The sequence below is a fragment of the Microtus pennsylvanicus genome, chromosome 6, assembly GCF_037038515.1.
Source record: "Microtus pennsylvanicus isolate mMicPen1 chromosome 6, mMicPen1.hap1, whole genome shotgun sequence".
NCBI classification, from domain to species: Eukaryota; Metazoa; Chordata; class Mammalia; order Rodentia; family Cricetidae; genus Microtus; species Microtus pennsylvanicus.
This window is the reverse complement of record NC_134584.1, coordinates 81601365-81618586: the sequence shown is the minus strand read 5'-3', so window position 1 is coordinate 81618586 and position 17222 is coordinate 81601365. Positions and strand designations below refer to the sequence as shown.

Here is a 17222-nt window from a genome sequence, read left to right as displayed (position 1 = left end):
TGCCTGGACAGTCACCCAAAGTTCTTTTGTAATATTGGGGCATCCATCTTCAGCCTATAGGCCCATAATGTCCAGCTGACTTTCCAGTGAAGCGGGAAATTTGAAGATCTGTTATGCCTTGTCCTGGCAGTTTGTCTCATCTGTGTTGCTCTCATCTGGGTCCTGTAGAATGTCTGGCAGTTTCGCCTATGAAGCAGGAACTCTGAAGTACCATCTCATCTTGGAAAGTTCAGCACTTTTCTGTAGGTCTTGCATGTACAGTTCATATAGCATACCATCAAGCTGTCCAGGCAAGAGCAGTTTCTTGCCCAAATAGCTAGCTTTGTCACACTGAAGGAAAATTCCATAATGAATTTCTTCAGTGCCCATCAACCTCTCTGAAGTGATTGGTGCTGCCAGAAGCAGACATGTCTCACTGTCGAGAAAAGTCTAGGTTCTTAAAACATTTTAAATGCCATATTTCATAGGTCTTTGAAGTGCTGAAGATTATCTGTGTAACTGAAATATATTGCTGTATATTTAGAAAACCTACCATGGCTACAAGTTTGACTATTTTACATGACTATTAACCCATAATTTCTAAATTATACATTACATTTTTCAATGAGTTGTATAAACATAATACCTTAAACAAGAGTAGAAATATACATATAATGAAATTGACTTTAATTTTGTATCAGCAAACCAAAATCCATACTATCATCTTCCCTTATTTTTTTTTAGAAATTAACCATGACCATTAATTGTTTATAAACAACCTTCTTTAAATGAAAATAAAACATTTATAAACAATCATTTGGAAATTTGGGCATAGTTTTCTCCAAACTACTTCCTGTTGTTTAGTGGACAAAGTATTTTTTAGGGTTCAGAGACCTTTCTGGGGGTCTTGTTCCATCAAACCACACTAACCTAGAAGGAATCCACAGGTTCTCGTCTTCTGTGGAAACAAAAGCAGAACCTCTTTTCCAAAGTAACATATCCTTTGACTGAAATTTTTAAGTCAAGATACTTTTAAAATATATACGTTGGTTTGGCTTAGTTGCCCAGGAATCAAATGTTTTCAGCAGTTAACTCATTAACAGTCAAAAAATTTAAAGAAAACACAATAATATACACAATCCAGACTCTTTGTGTATTTTCCATCTTTATGTGGCTTTTTTGTTTTGTTTTTACTCTATTTCTTTTATTTTTAAACTTTTGTTTTTTTTTCTTTTTTATTGATAAAAGGAGAATAAAAATAAAAAAACAGATTTCCACCTCCTCCCAGCCTCCCATTTCCCTCCCCCTCCTCCCACTCTTCTCCCCTCCTCCCACTCTTCTCCCCCTCCTCCAACCCTTCTCCCCCTCCCCCCACTCTTCTCCCTCTCCCTCTCCCTCTCCAGTCCAAAGAGCAGTCAGGGTTCCCTGCCCTGTGGTAAGTCCTAGGTCCTCCCCCCTCCGTCCATATCTAGGAAGGTGAACATCCAAACTGGCTAGGCTCCCACCAAGCCAGCACATTGCGTAGGATCAAAACCCCGTGCCATTGTCCTTGGCGTCTCATCAGTCCTCATTGTTCGCCATGTTCAGAGAGTCCAGTTTTATCCCATGCTTTTTCGGTAACAGTCCAGCTGGCCTTGGTGAGCTCCCAGTAGATCAGCTCCACTGTCTCAGTGGGTGGGTGCACCCCTCGTGGTCCCGCCTTCTTTGCTCATGTTCTCCCTCCTTCTGCTCCTCATTGGGACCTTGGGAGCTCAGTCCAGTGCTCCAGTGTGGGTCTCTGTCTCTATCTCCATCCATCACCAGATGAAGGTTCTATGATGATATGCAAGATATTCGTCAGTATTGCTCTAGGATAGGGTCATTTCAGGTTCCCTATCCTCAGCTGCCCAAGGAACTAACTGGGGACCTCAGCTTGGGCACCTGGGAGCCCCTCTAGGGTCAAGTCTCTTGCCCACCCTAAAGTGGCTCCCTTAACTAAGAATTGTGGTTCCGTGCTACCCTATCCAACCTTCCTTTATCCCAATCCTCCTGTTTCCCCAAGTCCCCCCCTCCTTCCCTTCTACCTTTTCTCTCCCCATCTCCCCTTACCCCCATTCCACCCCACCCCCAAGATCCCAATTTTCTCCCCGGCAATTTTGTCTACTTCCTTTAGCCAAGAGGATAACTATATGTTTTTCCTTGGGTTCACCTTCTTACTTAGCTTCTTTAGGTTCACCTATTGTAGACTCCGTGACCCCTATTTATGGCTAGAAACCAATTATGAGTGAGTACATTCCATGTTCATCTTTTTGGGTCTGGGATACCTCACTCAGGATAGTGTTTTCTATTTCCATCCATTTGCATGCAAAATTCGAGAAGTCATTGTTTTTTACCGCAGCGTAGTACTCTAGTGTGTATATATTCCATACTTTCTTCATCCATTCTTCCATTGAAGGGCATCTAGGTTGTTTCCAGGTTCTGGCTATTACAAATAATACTGCTATGAACATAGTTGAGCATATACTTTTACTGTATGATAGGGCCTCTCTTGGGTATATTCCCAAGAGTGGTATTGCTGCGTCCAGGGGTAGGTTGATCCCGAATTTCCTAGAAACCGAAACACTGACTTCCACAGTGGTTGCACAAGATTGCATTCCCACCAGCAATGGATGAGGATACCCCTTCCTCCACAGCCTCTCCAGCAAAGGCTATCCTTAGTGTTTTTGACTTTAGCCATTCTGACAGGTGTAAGATGATATTTCAAAGTTGTTTTGATTTGCATTTCCCTGATCGCTAAGGAAGTTGAGCACGACCTTAAGTGTCTTTTGGCCCTTTGAATTTCTTCTGTTGAGAATTCTCTGTTCAGTTCAGTGCCCTATTTTTTAATTGGGTTAATTAGCATTTTAAAGCCTAGTTTCTTGAGTTCTCTATATATATTGGAGATCAGACCTTTGTCAGTTGCGGGGTTGGTGAAGATCTTCTCCCAGTCAGTAGGTTGCCTTTGTGTTTTAGTGACAGTGTCCTTTGCTTTACAGAAGCTTCTCAGTTTAAGTAGGTCCCATTTATTCAATGTTGCCCTTAATGTCTGTGCTTCTGGGGTAATACCTAAGAAGCGATCACCTGTGCCCATCTGTTGTAGGGTATTTCCCACTTTCTCTTCTATCAGGTTCAGTGTTTTCGGGCTGATATTGAGGTCTTTAATCCATTTGGACTTGAGTTTTGTGCACGGTGATAGATATGGGTCTATTTTCATTCTTCTACAGGTTGACATCCAGTTGTGCCAGCACCATTTGTTGCAGATGCTTTCTTTCTTCCATTGTATACTTTTAGCTCCTTTATCGAAAATGAGGTGTTCATAGGTTTGTGGGATAAAATCCGGGTCTTCTATATGATTCCATTGGTCGACTTCTCTGTTTTTATGCCAGTACCACCCTGTTTTCATTACTGTAGCTCTGTAATAGAGTTTGAAGTCAGGGATGGTAATGCCTCCAGAAGATCCTTTATTGTATAGGATTGTTTTGGCTATCCTGGTTTTTTTGTTTTTCCATATAAAGTTGATTATTGTCCTCTCCAGATCTGTGAAGAATTTTGACGGGAGCTTGATGGGGATTGCATTGAATCTATAAATTGCCTTTGGTGGAATTGCCATTTTTACTATGTTGATCCTCCCAATCCAAGAGCAAGGGATGTCCATCCATTTTTTGGTATCCTCTTTAATTTCTTTCTTCAATGCCTTAAAGTTCTTGTCAAATAGATTTTTCACTTCCTTGGTTAGATTTACCTCAAGATATTTTATGCTGTTTGTGGCTATGGTGAATGGAGAAGCTTCTCTGATTTCCCTCTCTGCTTCCATATCCTTTGTGTATAAGAGGGCGACTGATTTTTTGGAGTTGATCTTGTATCCTGCCACATTACTAAAGCTGTTTATCAGCTGTAAAAGTTCTTTGGTGGAGTTTTGGGGGTCACTTATGTACACTATCATATCATCTGCAAATAACGAAAGTTTAACTTCTTCCTTTCCAATTCGAATCCCCTTGATCCCATTATGTTGTCTTATTGCTATTGCTAGAACTTCAAGCACTATATTGAAGAGGTATGGCGAGAGTGGACAGCCTTGTCGTGTTCCTGAGTTAAGCAGGATGGCTTTGATTTTCTCTCCGTTTAATTTGATGTTAGCTGTCAGCTTCCTGTATATAGCTTTTATTATATTTAGGTATGACCCTTGTATCCCTAATCTCTCCAACACTTTTAACATAAATGGATGTTGAATTTTGTCAAATGCTTTTTCAGCATCTAATAAAATGATCATATGGTTTTTTTCTTTCAGTTTATTTATATGGTGGATTACATTGATAGATTTTCGTATGTTGAACCAGCCCTGCATCTCAGGAATGAAGCCTACTTGATCATAATGGATAATTTTTCGGATGTGTTCTTGGATTCGGTTTGCCAGTATTTTGTTGAGGATTTTTGCATCGATATTCATGAGTGAGATTGGCCTGTAATTCTCTTTCCTGGTTGAGTCTTTGTGTGGTTTTGGTATCAGAGTAACTGTAGCTTTATAAAAGGAATTTGGTAATGACCCTTCTGTTTCTATATTGTGGAATACATTGAGGAGTATAGGTATTAGGTCTTCTTGGACGTTCTGGTAGAATTCCGCATTGAAACCATCTGGCCCTGGGCTTTTTTTGGTAGGGAGGTGTTTGATAACAGCTTCTAATTCTTCGCGACTGACAGGTCTGTTTAGAATGTTCACCCGGTCCTGGTTTAACTTTCGTATATGGTATTTATCTAAAAAAGTGTCCATTTGTTTTACATTTTCCAGTTTTGTGGCATACAGGCTTTTGTAGTAAGATCTAATGACTCTCTGAATTTCCTCTGTGTCTGTGGTTATGTCCCCCTTTTCATTTCTAATCTTATTAATTTGCAAATTCTCTCTCTGCCGTTTGATTAGTTTGGATAGGGGTTTGTCAATCTTGTTGATTTTCTCCAGGAACCAGCTTTTTGTTTCATTAATTCTTTGAATTGTTTTCTGTGTTTCTATTTTGTTGATTTCAGCCCTCGGTTTGATTATTTCCAGTCTTCTACTCCTCCTAGGTGAGTCTGCTTCTTTTTTTTCTAGAGCTTTCAGGTGGGCTGTTAAGTCTCCAATATGTGCTTTCTCTGTTTTCTTTAAGTGGGCACTTAGTGCTATGAAATTTCCTCTTAGGACTGCTTTCATAGTGTCCCATAAGTTCGAGTATGTTGTTTCTTTATTTTCATTGAATTCAAGGATGACTTTAATTTCTTTCTTTATTTCTTCCTTAATCCAGGTATGGTTCAGTAGTTGGCTGTTCAGTTTCCATGAGTTTGTAGGCTTTCTGGGGGTAGCATTGTTGTTGAATTCTAACTTTAATCCATGGTGATCTGATAAGACACAGGTGGTTAGTAATATTTTTTTGTAACTGTGTAAGTTAGCTTTGTTACCAAGTATGTGGTCAATTTTCGAGAAGGTTCCATGAGCTGCAGAGAAGAAGGTATATTCTTTCCTCTTTGGGTGGAATAATCTATAGATGTCTGTTAAGTCCATTTGATTCATTACCTCCATTAATTCTCTAATTTCTCTGTTAGGTTTCTGTCTGATTGACCTGTCCATTGGTGAGAGAAGAGTGTTGAAGTCTCCTACTATTAGTGTGTGCGGTTTGATGGCTGCCTTGAATTTTAGCAATGTTTCTTTTACGTACGTGGGTGCTTTTATATTAGGGGCATAGATATTCAGGATTGAGACTTCTTCCTGATGAATTGTTCCTGTTATGAGTATAAAATGTCCCTCTCCATCTCTTCTGATTGATTTAAGTTTGAAGTCAACTTTGTTAGAAATTAGTATGGCCACACCTGCTTGTTTCTTAGGTCCATTTGCTTGATAAGCCTTTTCCCAGCCCTTTACTCTGAGTAGGTGCCTGTCTTTGTGGTTGAGGTGTGTTTCTTGTAGACAGCAGAATGTTGGATCCTGTTTTCGTATCCAATCTCTTAGCCTGTGCCTTTTTATAGGTGAGTTGAGCCCATTGACATTAAGTGATATTAATAACAGTGGTTGTTAACTCCGGTCACATTTTTAGTAGTAGGGTTTGTGTGTTTCCCTTCTTTGAGTTGCGCTGGTGAAGGGTCTCTAGATGTCTGAGTTATTGTGGTCATTGTTGGACTCCTTGGTTAGTGATTTTCCTTCTATTATTTTCTGTAAGGCTGGATTTGTGGCTATGTATTGTTTAAATTTGTTTTTATCCTGGAAAATTTTGTTTTCTCTATTTATAGTGAACGAAAGCTTGGCTGGATATAGTAGTCTGGGCTTGCATCCATGGTCTCTTAGTTTTTGAAGTACATCTATCCAGGACCTTCTGGCTTTCATGGTTTCCATAGAGAAGTCAGGTGTAAGTCTGATAGGTTTACCTTTATAAGTAACTTGGCCTTTTTCCTTTGCGGCTCTTAATATTCTTTCTTTATTCTGTATATTTTGTGTTTTGATTATTATATGGTGAGGGGATGTTTTTTTTTTTGATCCAGCCTATTTGGTGTTCTGTATGCTTCTTGAACCTTCATAGGTACATCCTTCTTCAGGTTGGGAAAGTTTTCTTCTATAATTTTATTAAGTATATTTTCTGGACTGTTGAGCTGCACTTCTTCTCCTTCTTCTACTCCAATTATTCTTAGGTTTGGTCTTTTTATTGTGTCCCATATTTCCTGAATGTTTTGTGATGAGAGTTTGTTGGACTTGCTGTTTTCTTTGATCAGTGCATTTATTTTTTCTATGTTATCCTCAGAATCTGAGATTCTTTCTTCTATCTCTTGTATTCTGCTGGTTATGCTTGTTTCTGTAGTCTCTATTCATTTACCTAGATTTTCCATGTCCAGCCGGCCCTCTGTTTGTGTTTTCTTCTTTGCCTCCATTTCAGTTTTCAAGTCATGAACTGTTTCCATTATTTGCTTGATTGTTTTTCCTTGGTTTCCTAGGGTATCATTCACTGATTTACTCAATTCCTCGAACTTTCTGTAATACTTCTCATCCATTTCTATAAAGGCGTTTTTTATATGCTGTTTAAGGGTGTCAATCACTTTCATGAAGTCAGTTTTTTCTACTTCTTCTTGATTAAGGTGTTCATGTCCTCCTGTTGTGAGGTCGCTGGCTTCTGGTGGTTTCGTGTTGTTTTTCAGATTGTTGGGTGAATTCTTGCATTGGTGTCTCCCCATCTCTTCCTCCCAATACTCTCCTATGGATCTTCTTTTACAGGATCAGGTCTTCTTGCCCACTGATGTACCTTCCCAGTGATGTCACTCCCCAGTGATGTTTCTCCTGGTGTCCAGATCGGATCTCCTTGCTGCTTGGTTAGCTCGCAAACAAAGGGCCCACCCTGCTTGCTACAGGCAGGCTATGGAGACAAAGGAGCCACCGCCCTCCCCTTTGCCCTCCGCTTCGGGTTCGGTCCCAGCACCCAAGCAAGCTGAGCTGGGAGGTGCTATGCCGCCAAAGAAGGGAGGGAGGGAGGGAGACGGGGGTGGGGGGATCTGGATGTAAGCTGGATGGGATAGGAAGAGAGAGGAGGTACTGGGCAGTATAGCCCCTGTAGGATGACCAGGAAGTGCAGGCGGGCTGTTCCCGGGTGCCGCAGCACTCACTCACCACAATGATGTTTCACTCGGTGCCCAGATTGAAACTCCGTGCTGCTTGGTTAGCTCTCAAACAAAGGGCCCACCCTGCTTGCTGCAGGCAGGATATGGGGACAAAGGAGCTACCGCCCTCCCCTTTGCCCTCCGCTTAGGGTTCAGTCCCAGCGCCCAAGCAGGCTGAGCTAAACTTTTGGTTTTTTGAAAAGGGCTTCTCTGTAGCCCTGGCTGTCCTGAATCTCACTCTCAACCAGGCTGGCCTTGAACTCACAGAGCTCCACCTGCCTCTGCAACCCAAGTGCTGAGATTAAAGGTGTGTGCCACATTTGACTACTCTATTTCTTTTTTAGAACTTTTTATATCCTTTTTCTTTTCTCTCTTTCTTTTTTTAGAACTTTTTATATCCTTTTTTTCTCTCCCAAGCCTCTGTGTATATATTGTTTTTTTAAAAAAGATATTTATTTATTATGTATACTATATTCTGTCTGTGTGTATGCCTGTAGGCCAGGAGAGGGCCACATGGTTGTGAGTCACCATGTAGTTGATCGGAATTGAACTCAGGACCTTTGGAGGAGCAGGCAATGCTCTTAACTGCTGAGCCATCTCTCCAGCTCCCTGTATATTGGTTTTTTGAGACAGGGATTCACTGTAGTTTTAGAGTCTGTCCTGGAACTAGCTTTTGTAGATCAGGCTGGCCTCAAACTCATAGAGATCCACCTGCCTCTGCCTCCCAAGTGCTGGGATCTGGCCCCATGTATATTTTTAAACACACTGTAAACCATTTAGAGTATCTTTTTTGTCTGAATCTGTCTTGTGTACCTTTATCTTTTTCTGACCTTGAGTCTTTAATCTGCTAAGTGATGTGGCTAGGATTAGTGCTGCAGTTTTGGTGACTGGATCTGTCTTATTCCTTGGCTTCCTGAGAGTCCTGCCTCATGGAGGGGCATTGGTGGGAGCCACGTTTTTTGCTACAGCTCAGTGGAGTTTCTAGGTCCATGCCACCACCAAGAAGCATGCTGATGGCTGCTTATAAACAGCATTTGAGTGTTCGATGGCAGGGCCTCTTAAAAGAGCTACAAGGCATTTGCTGCTAACATTAATTATAACACTGTGTGGCCAATGGCTCAGACATATTCCTAGCTAGCTCTTACATCTTAAATTAACCCATTTCTATTAACCTATGTATCACCATGAAGCTGTGGCTTACGAGTAAGGTTCTAGTGCCTTTCTCCTTTGGCAACTACATGGTGTCTTCTTGGCTCTGCCTACTCTTTCTGTATATCTCTGTTCAGATTTCCTGCCTGGTTTTACTCTGCTAAGCCATTGGCTGAAACAACTTTATTCAACAACCAATAAAAGCAACACATATACAGAAGGACATTCCACATCAAGAGGCTGCACTAAAAGCAGTAAGAAACGAGCCTTGATGTGGGGCCTGGCTGGAGCCAAGTGCACAGCTCTCAGTGCAGATAGCATGAAGGCCTACAGAGGGATACAGTCCTGTGGCATAGTGGCAGCTACGTGAAAAGGCTTGTCATATTGTCCACAGTCAGAAAGAAACAGACAGCACCTGCTGGCCATTTTTGTTTTATTGAAATGTTTGTTCAGCTTTTCTATTACTGAGCTGTATGAGTTTTTTGCTTTTTTTTATAGCTATTAACTCCTTTTAAGTAGATACTGTTTGTAAGTCTTTGTCCCAGCATGTAGGCTGCTGCTCTGTGTCACTGATACATTTTCTTTGCTCTGCAGAAGCTTTTAATTTATACACTTGTCCTGCCCTTATGGGAGCTCTAGATATGGCAGCCAATACAGTGTCAGGGCCATGCATGGAAAGAAAAACAGGAAAGGGTGCCTGTCCAGCACAATTGCTGTCTTCCCAGCAGGCAGCTGTGACCAGGGCTGTTTGAATTTGTGGATATGTGCAGATGCCATCTCTTGTGACCATGGGCTATTTGAATCTGGGTGTAGGCAGATGCCATCTCTTGTAGAATGTTGTTCACTCATTTGGTTTGCTTTTGTGGAATAAATTTATGGTATGATATTTTATTTTTTATTTTTTTTGAGAATATAATAATAGTTCTCCATTCCCTTTTCCCCAAACTCTCCCATATATCCCTCCCTGCTCTCCTTCAAATTCATGACCTCTTTTATTATTGTTATTGTATGCATATATGTATACCATATATATATTTCTAAATATAACCTGCTCAGTCTGTATAATGCTACCTGCATTTGTTTTTAGGAGCTGACCATTTGACACTAGACAACCAATTATTTTTGTGCTTTTTTATGAAAAAAAAACCACCTCTCCTACTTCCAGTTTTCCTCAGTTGCCTATAGTTTTGTGTAGGGTTGAGGCCTTGTGGGATTTTCCCTGTTCAGTTTGGTTTGTCCCTTGGTCTTGTCCTTGTTCAGCTCACATTTGGGTAGCCATGTTGGTGAGACTGTGCGTGTAGATTCTGACATTACTTGGAGCCACAATCTCACAGCAAAGTCCCTGATCCTCTGGATCTTACGCTTCCTCCACCTCTTCCACAATGTCCCCTCAACCTTAGGTGTAGGAATGTTTTGTAGATTTAACCATTGGGACTGGGCCCCACAACTCTGCATGTTTGGTTATGGTTTTCTGTAATGGTCTGTTGTAGATAAATTCCCATGATGAGGGGTAAAAACTACACTTATCTGTAGGTATAAGGACAGATGTTTATAGATTTTGGTTAGGGATTAGGCTGGTGTCATAAATTAGTGGTTGTAGATTCTCCTCCAATGATTACTAGCACTGAGTAGTTAACTAGGTTTCCAGTACCAGGCATGTTTTCCCTCTTGTTGAGCAGATCTTAGGTCCAAATAGAGTACACATGCCACTGTTGCACCCCTAGGGTTGTCATGACATGGGGTTGTTGTTGAGGTTGTCATAGCTGTGTAGGACTTTGGAAGCTTGCACGGTACCTTCTGATGGTGTGATATTCTGAAAGTCTAAATTATATCTGTGTCTTACACAGTGAGTTGATTTTGGTGTCTGGTGTAAACGAGGGTCCAGTTTCATCCTTTGGTGTATGGAATCCAGACTTCCTGGGACAATCCCCTGGATGGAAGCTGTTTTTTTCTTAGTTTGCCTATCTGGTGCTCTTGTCAGCAACTATCCTGAACTTTCCATTTTGTTCCAATTGTCTGGTTTTTCTTAGTTTCACACTTTTTTCCTTAAAACACTTTCATTTGTGTTTGGGTGTTTTGCCTATATGTATATCTGTGTACCAGTGGGCATGCCTGGTGCCTGAGTTGGTTAGAACAAGACACTAAACTTTTCAGAACTACAGTTACAGATGGTTGTGAGCTACCATGTTGGTACTGGAAATCAATCCTGGGTTCTCTGGGAGAGCAACTAGTGTTCTTAACCCCTGAGCCAACTCTCCAGGCACCGCTCTTGACCACTGAGTTCTCTTAACAACTCTTTCTTAGGCATACGGTATGATGTATGTTTGTGTTTCTTACTATGTTGCTCAAGCTAATCTTAAACATGGGGCTCAAATAACCCTTCTGCCTTAGCCTCATATGCTGGGATGACAGGGACATGAATAATGGCACCTAGCTTGTATTTCAAATCAGGATGGACCACGTGTCCAACTTTCCTCAGAAGTGGTTTGGACTTTTTTTTTTTATAAAATATTTCTACATGAGTTTTAGGATTGTTCATCTGACTAATGCCACTAAGATTCTGCTGCCAGTTGTACTGAATCTATATATTCCTATGGGTAGTGTGGGCATTGTGATAAGATTTATTTGGATTCACAGTGTGTCCTTCCATTTTCTCTTTCTTTGACCAGTGATTTGTTTTCATTTTTGGACTAGACCAGGCTAGACTGGAACTTATTAAGTCCTGCCACCTCTGCCTCCTGAGTGCTGGGTACACCATTCAGTCTGGCTCAAAAATTTTCGACTTCTAATCAAAAATGTTTTGCTAAAGCATTAAGAATTTATGTTTAAAGAATAAGACACAGCCAAGTGGTGGTGCATGTTTCTAGTTCCAGCACTCAGAAGGCACAGGCAGGCTGTTCTGAGTTCAAGGTCAGCCTGGTCTATGGAGGGAGTTCCAAGACAGCCAGGAACACATAAAGAAACCATGTCTCAATAAGAAAAAAGGAAACAAAAAAAAGAGTAAAAAAATAAGACATGTAAGAGTTTCAGGAAACAGTACTAGATTTATTGAAAGACATGTAATTGAAGTATAATTATGTAAACTTAAATGGCACATGATTATGATTAAATTAATATAATCTGAATTTTATATGTACATTTTGAGTCCAGAGCATTACATTGATGCAGTGGTAAGAAGCAATGATTTTTTTTATTTTTTTATCTTCAAATGTCCATCCTCTTGAGAAATGCAAGAGCACTCAGCTGAAGTTGTTACCTACTGTGTGAATATATGAAACCCTAAGAGTTTAAGAAAGCCAAAGCCTAGGAAATTTAAGTGTTATTTGTGATATATAAAACATATACAAATTATATACTAACATGTATGTATTAGTATTATATAGTAGTTATATCTGGCTTTGCCTATCTGAAATTTTGAACATTCTGAGCTGTGGCACCTCTCTAGGAGTCTGCTGTGTCAAGGAGCTTCTTCTGCTCGTCTGGGATGTCATTCATGGCGTCTGCAGACAGCTGGTCTGCAGAGAGCGTGTCCTGTGAATACACTGTGTCTTCAAAGTCTGGATATTGGCCTGCATCGTCAGGAGGGCCATGCTCGTCTGGGATGTCATTCATGACTTCACACAGCTTGGATGCAGCAGCTGCATTCTGGGTAGTAATCGTGTGTCCAAAGCCCTGATACTGGCCCTTGGGTAAGGATGACTTTGAACCTGGAGAACCTGCATCGCGTGGTGATGAGGAAAACAGACTTGTGTGTTCAGTATGCTCTGGGTCTTCGGGAAAACATTTTTTTGGGGGGGATAACCTCGCTTTGTTCTCCCTATAAGACAATATAAATTTAATAGCCAAAGGTTATTTTTACTGCTGTAAACTTATTCTCTAACCACTCCCTTCCCCCTTTGTCTTCCCCAAATCTGAAGAGCCTGTATCATGGTACTGCTTTCCATATTTTCTCATTTCTTAAATTACTAGAGTAAATGACCTTCCTTATCTTACGTATTTGGGTCAGGATGCCACACAAGCATGAGGGCCTGAGTTCGATCCTCAGCACGGGTACAAAGCTGGGCATGTTTGTAGTCCCCGTGCTAGCAAGGCAGAGATAGGATCCCTGGGGCTCTCTGGTCAGCCATCCTAGCTGAGCCCCAGGACAGCGAGAGACCCTGTTCCAAAACCCAAGCTAAACATCCTGAGGGACCACACCTAAGGTTCATCTCTGATCCCATGTGCACACACACAAACCTAGCTTCCCAATATACACACTTACACTAACAGAAGTTAAACAGCTGTTACCTACCGACACGTCTTACTTGCTCAGAAATATCTCTGATATCTGACACATCCCACATGGCGAGGAAGGAGTCGAAGCACGAGCCTTCCTCTGCCTCTTGCACGTAGGGTTTATAGGAGAACGAGTAATGATGGGCAATCGCCGCAAAGAACATCTCGATGCAGATGATGAAATCCTACAACAGCCACACAAATATCAGACATCTTTGGGCTTCGATATAATTTTTCAAATTGCTAACTTTTCAAAGTTACTTAGAATGTCAATAACTTTGAAATATAATCCAGATTATATTCCTTTTCAACATTTTTCCCCACTTCATAACATGACAAGCAAAGTTTGCATCTCTTTTGCTTTCCCTCATTCAAGAACTTTTCAATGCACTACACAAGCACTGAAAGGAACCATGCAGACATAAGCGGACCAGGAATCAAATCAGTACCAATCACTCCCTATGGGCCATTTCTCTCGGGTTCTCGCTCCTCACTACACAGTAAGCTAACAGTCTTGCCCACTGTTTGCACGTTGGCAGGTTCTGGGCATCACTGCATTAAATAGCTTAAACAGTAAAACCCCCCGAGTTCAGAGACAGCCCTACTTACCTGCAGGCCTATGGCTGCAGCTTCAGGACTTTGCCATCCCCATCTTAGATTGTGCGAAAATACTCCAGCTTTAGCCAGGCCAAAAATAATTACTTCTTGCCTAGTGTCAAGAAGAGGTAAATGTCAAATCTAAATCATGAAATGACCGGCTGTTTTATGCAATTAGGGGCTAGGGAGGTGGCTCAGTGGGCAAATCACTTGTTGTACAAGACTGAGGAAGGTCCTAAGTGAGAAGCACAGAACCCAGGTAAGGCTGGCATGTAGCACACACAGGTAAACCAGTGTTCCTGAGGGGAGCTGAGAGATGGGACACAGTCAGGGGAAGCCTCAGGCCAGCAAGCATTGTGTCTGTACAGTGAACAATTAAGAGACCCTCACCTCAATGCAAGACATGGACACCCAAAGCTCCTCATCTCCACATGCACACATGACATGGGCATGTTCCCACTCACAATAAACACATACATAACATATACACAAAAAGATTAAAATACGCAACCACAAACAGTTAAGGCCTCAGTGTATCCTAGGACTCCGAACTATCCTGCCTTCAGGACATACTCCCAAACAAACTGTGTTTACATTAAATTATATGCACCTTGCCTTTCAAATGTGTTAGTTTCATAAGATGAATTTCATTATATATTCTCAGAACAACATTGATTTATATATTTTTTTTGTTCTGAAACCATATACAAATAATTAGATTCTGAGTTCTAACAGTGCGTTTACATGTGCCTACTAAGACTTTATTTTATTATTTAATTATTTAGATACAGGGTCTTTCTATGAACCCTGGTTGTTCTAGAACTTGCTATGTTGACCAACCTGGCATTGAACACAATATCTGGCCACCATTGACTCCCAAGTGCTGAGACTAAAGGCACATGCCATCACACCTGGATAATTACTAGGATCAAAAAAGGACTATTTTCGGCAGTGTATGTGAGATCACCATTTCTTTCCCCTACCATGGGCTCTTGGGTGGAACTCCCCTCGTCAGGCTTGGCAACGGCAAGCCACTTTTCCTACTGACCCACGCCATGGATCTACTACTCTGTCTTATTCCCCCTCTCTTTATGATTAGTGAGTGTGGCAGGGTCTCTGAGGGCAGCTGTGTTCTCTACCTCTGCTTTTACAAGGGTGCTGGGGATCAATCTCAATTCTTTGGTGTGCACAGCAAGGGCCTTTCCCTGCTGAGCTATCCTGCCAGTTTACGGGTTATCTGAATTAGAATACTGTTGAGTTCCAGAAGTTTTTCTAGCATAAATTACGTCTGTAGAAGACTGCACATGATGTGTGCCCTCAGATGCTAATCATTACTCTGGCAGTGCAATTCCATGAATGTTTTGTCTCTTTTCCCGTTACTGAACTGCTAAACTGGATAGATTTGTCTATGTAACTCTTATTACCTAGCCTATTACTAATCTAACACCACGTCTAGGTTTGTTTGCTTGCTTTGTGACACCAAGGACAGGCAGTAGGGCCTTGTCTACACTATGCAGACACTCAAATGTATCTCCATCCCTACCTTGTATTTTAAAGGACACACACTGATAAACATTTCCTCACGCCATTAAATGTCTTCTCCTAAACTGATACTGTTTTATTCATGACAATAATTTTAAACTGTTTATTTTATTCATTTTGAGACAGGGTCACACTATGTACCTCTGACTGGTCTCACACTTGCTATGTAGACCCTGCTAGCCTTGAACTCATAGAGAACCACCTGCTTCTGCCTCCCCGGGGAGTGCTGGGATTAAAGGGTATACTACCACACCAGCAGAACTATAATTTTAACGATGGTATCAAGATAGTTAGGCTATCTCAAATTATCTTCATCTTTTAAATGTCATAGTGGCCGTCTGACTACTTCTTTGATTGTTTAGATACAAGATCACACACAGTGGCATAGGCTAATCTACAACTTGCTATAGAGAGCAGGCTGTCATCAAACTCAATGAGATTCTCTTGGTTTACCCTGAGTGTTGGGACTACAGGTATATACCACCACACAGGACTAAGACTGGGTTTTAAAAATACTTTTAAAAACTATTTTTTAATATATATTTTTGTGTGAGTTTTGCCTGCATGTGTGTATACAAGTAGAGTATCTGCAGATACCAGAAGAGGATATTAGAATCATCTGGATCTGAAACTGCAGAGGGTTGTGACCACTAACTTTGTTGGTATTGAGAACTCAACCCAGATCCTCCAAAAGAATAACAAGGGCTCTTATCTGCTGAGCCATTTTTGCAGCCCTGATTTTGTAAATCTTACAAAAGCTAAACGGATGGGTTTAAAAAACATTGCTATGTGCGTGCGCGCAAGTGTGTCTGTGTGTGTGTGAGTGTGTGTGTGTGTGAGTGTGTGTGTATGTGTGTGTGTGTGTGTGTGTGTGTGTGTGTGTGTGAGAGAGAGAGAGAGAGAGAGAGAGAGAGAGAGAGAGAGAGAGAGAGAGAGAGAGACTGAGACTGTGCAAGTATGTGCATGTGTCACAGAGGTCAGAAGAGGGCTTCGGGTCCCTTGAACTAGGGTGACATAAGGTTGTGAGTCGCCATACATGGCTGCTGGGGACAAACTTTGGTCCTCTGGATATGTGCAACAAACTCTAACTGCTGAGCCTCTCTCTCTCCAGCCCAAGGATGTCTGCCTAGTTTAGACTGGCCTTGAATGGGTGGTCCTGCCTCAGTTTCCCAAGGGCTGGGACCACTGAGTCTGGCACGGTCTTCACATTACTCTAAAAAACTCCCTTAAACAACAGTTTTATTGGCATTTATAAAGAAAGAATATTTAAGAACACGCAATACTTACCAGAATGTGAGAAAGACTACCAGTTTGATACCAATAAATTTGCCAACAGGTTTTAGACCTCTGAGCTCTTCTTTCAGCATTTTATAAAACAGCCAAAGGCAGTACACGGCAAACTAGAAACAAAAGCAACATTCATCATTCTGCAGTAGAAAGACAGGGACTGACTCTTAAAGCCGAACCAGAGCCTGCTCTACAGGAACATTCCAGGTGGAACTTAAGGCTGATTAGTCAATGTTTTAGTGCTTTTAATACGTTACTGCAGAGGTATACATGTGAAATTTCTCAAGACATATGTAAAATTTTTCCTGAACGTGTTTCTAAGTATTCACATACTGTAACTCAAGCAATAAACAAATGACATGAACAGAAGATTTTTTTCATTCAAAAGAGAAGGGAAACATACCTGTTAAGCTTTTAAATACAAGTTACCGTCAATTTTTATAAAAACTCAATTATTATTATTATTAGCTAGTCTCTTTTGTAACATTTACACAACACACATACATACACGGTTTGTAAATCAACACATTAAATAAGTACAGTTTCAATAAAATTGTGACCATGAAATCTACATCATACGAATTTCCTTGAGAGCAGTCTGTTAGTCCAGCTGGTCTGACTTCTTAGAATAAATGTCCATGACGTCAGAGTGAGTTCTAAAGACCAACCAGGACTTCAGTAGCAAGAAGCATCTCTGAAAGCTTACTTTCCCCATTAAAATGATAAGACACTTTATGCTCATTTAAACTACTCCAGGACAGGAAAGCAGT

General features: G+C 41.1%; 1 long non-coding RNA gene across 1 annotated transcript; it reads right to left on the bottom strand.

Annotated features, from left to right (window-relative positions):
* Positions 1-11775: 11775 nt before the first annotated feature.
* On the bottom strand, positions 11776-13210 carry LOC142852903 (uncharacterized). The gene is made up of 2 exons (XR_012911018.1): positions 13043-13210; positions 11776-12568 (listed from the first exon to the last, which is right to left on the bottom strand). It is a non-coding gene; the product is annotated as an uncharacterized LOC142852903 (long non-coding RNA).
* Between the last annotated feature and the right edge of the window lie 4012 nt (positions 13211-17222).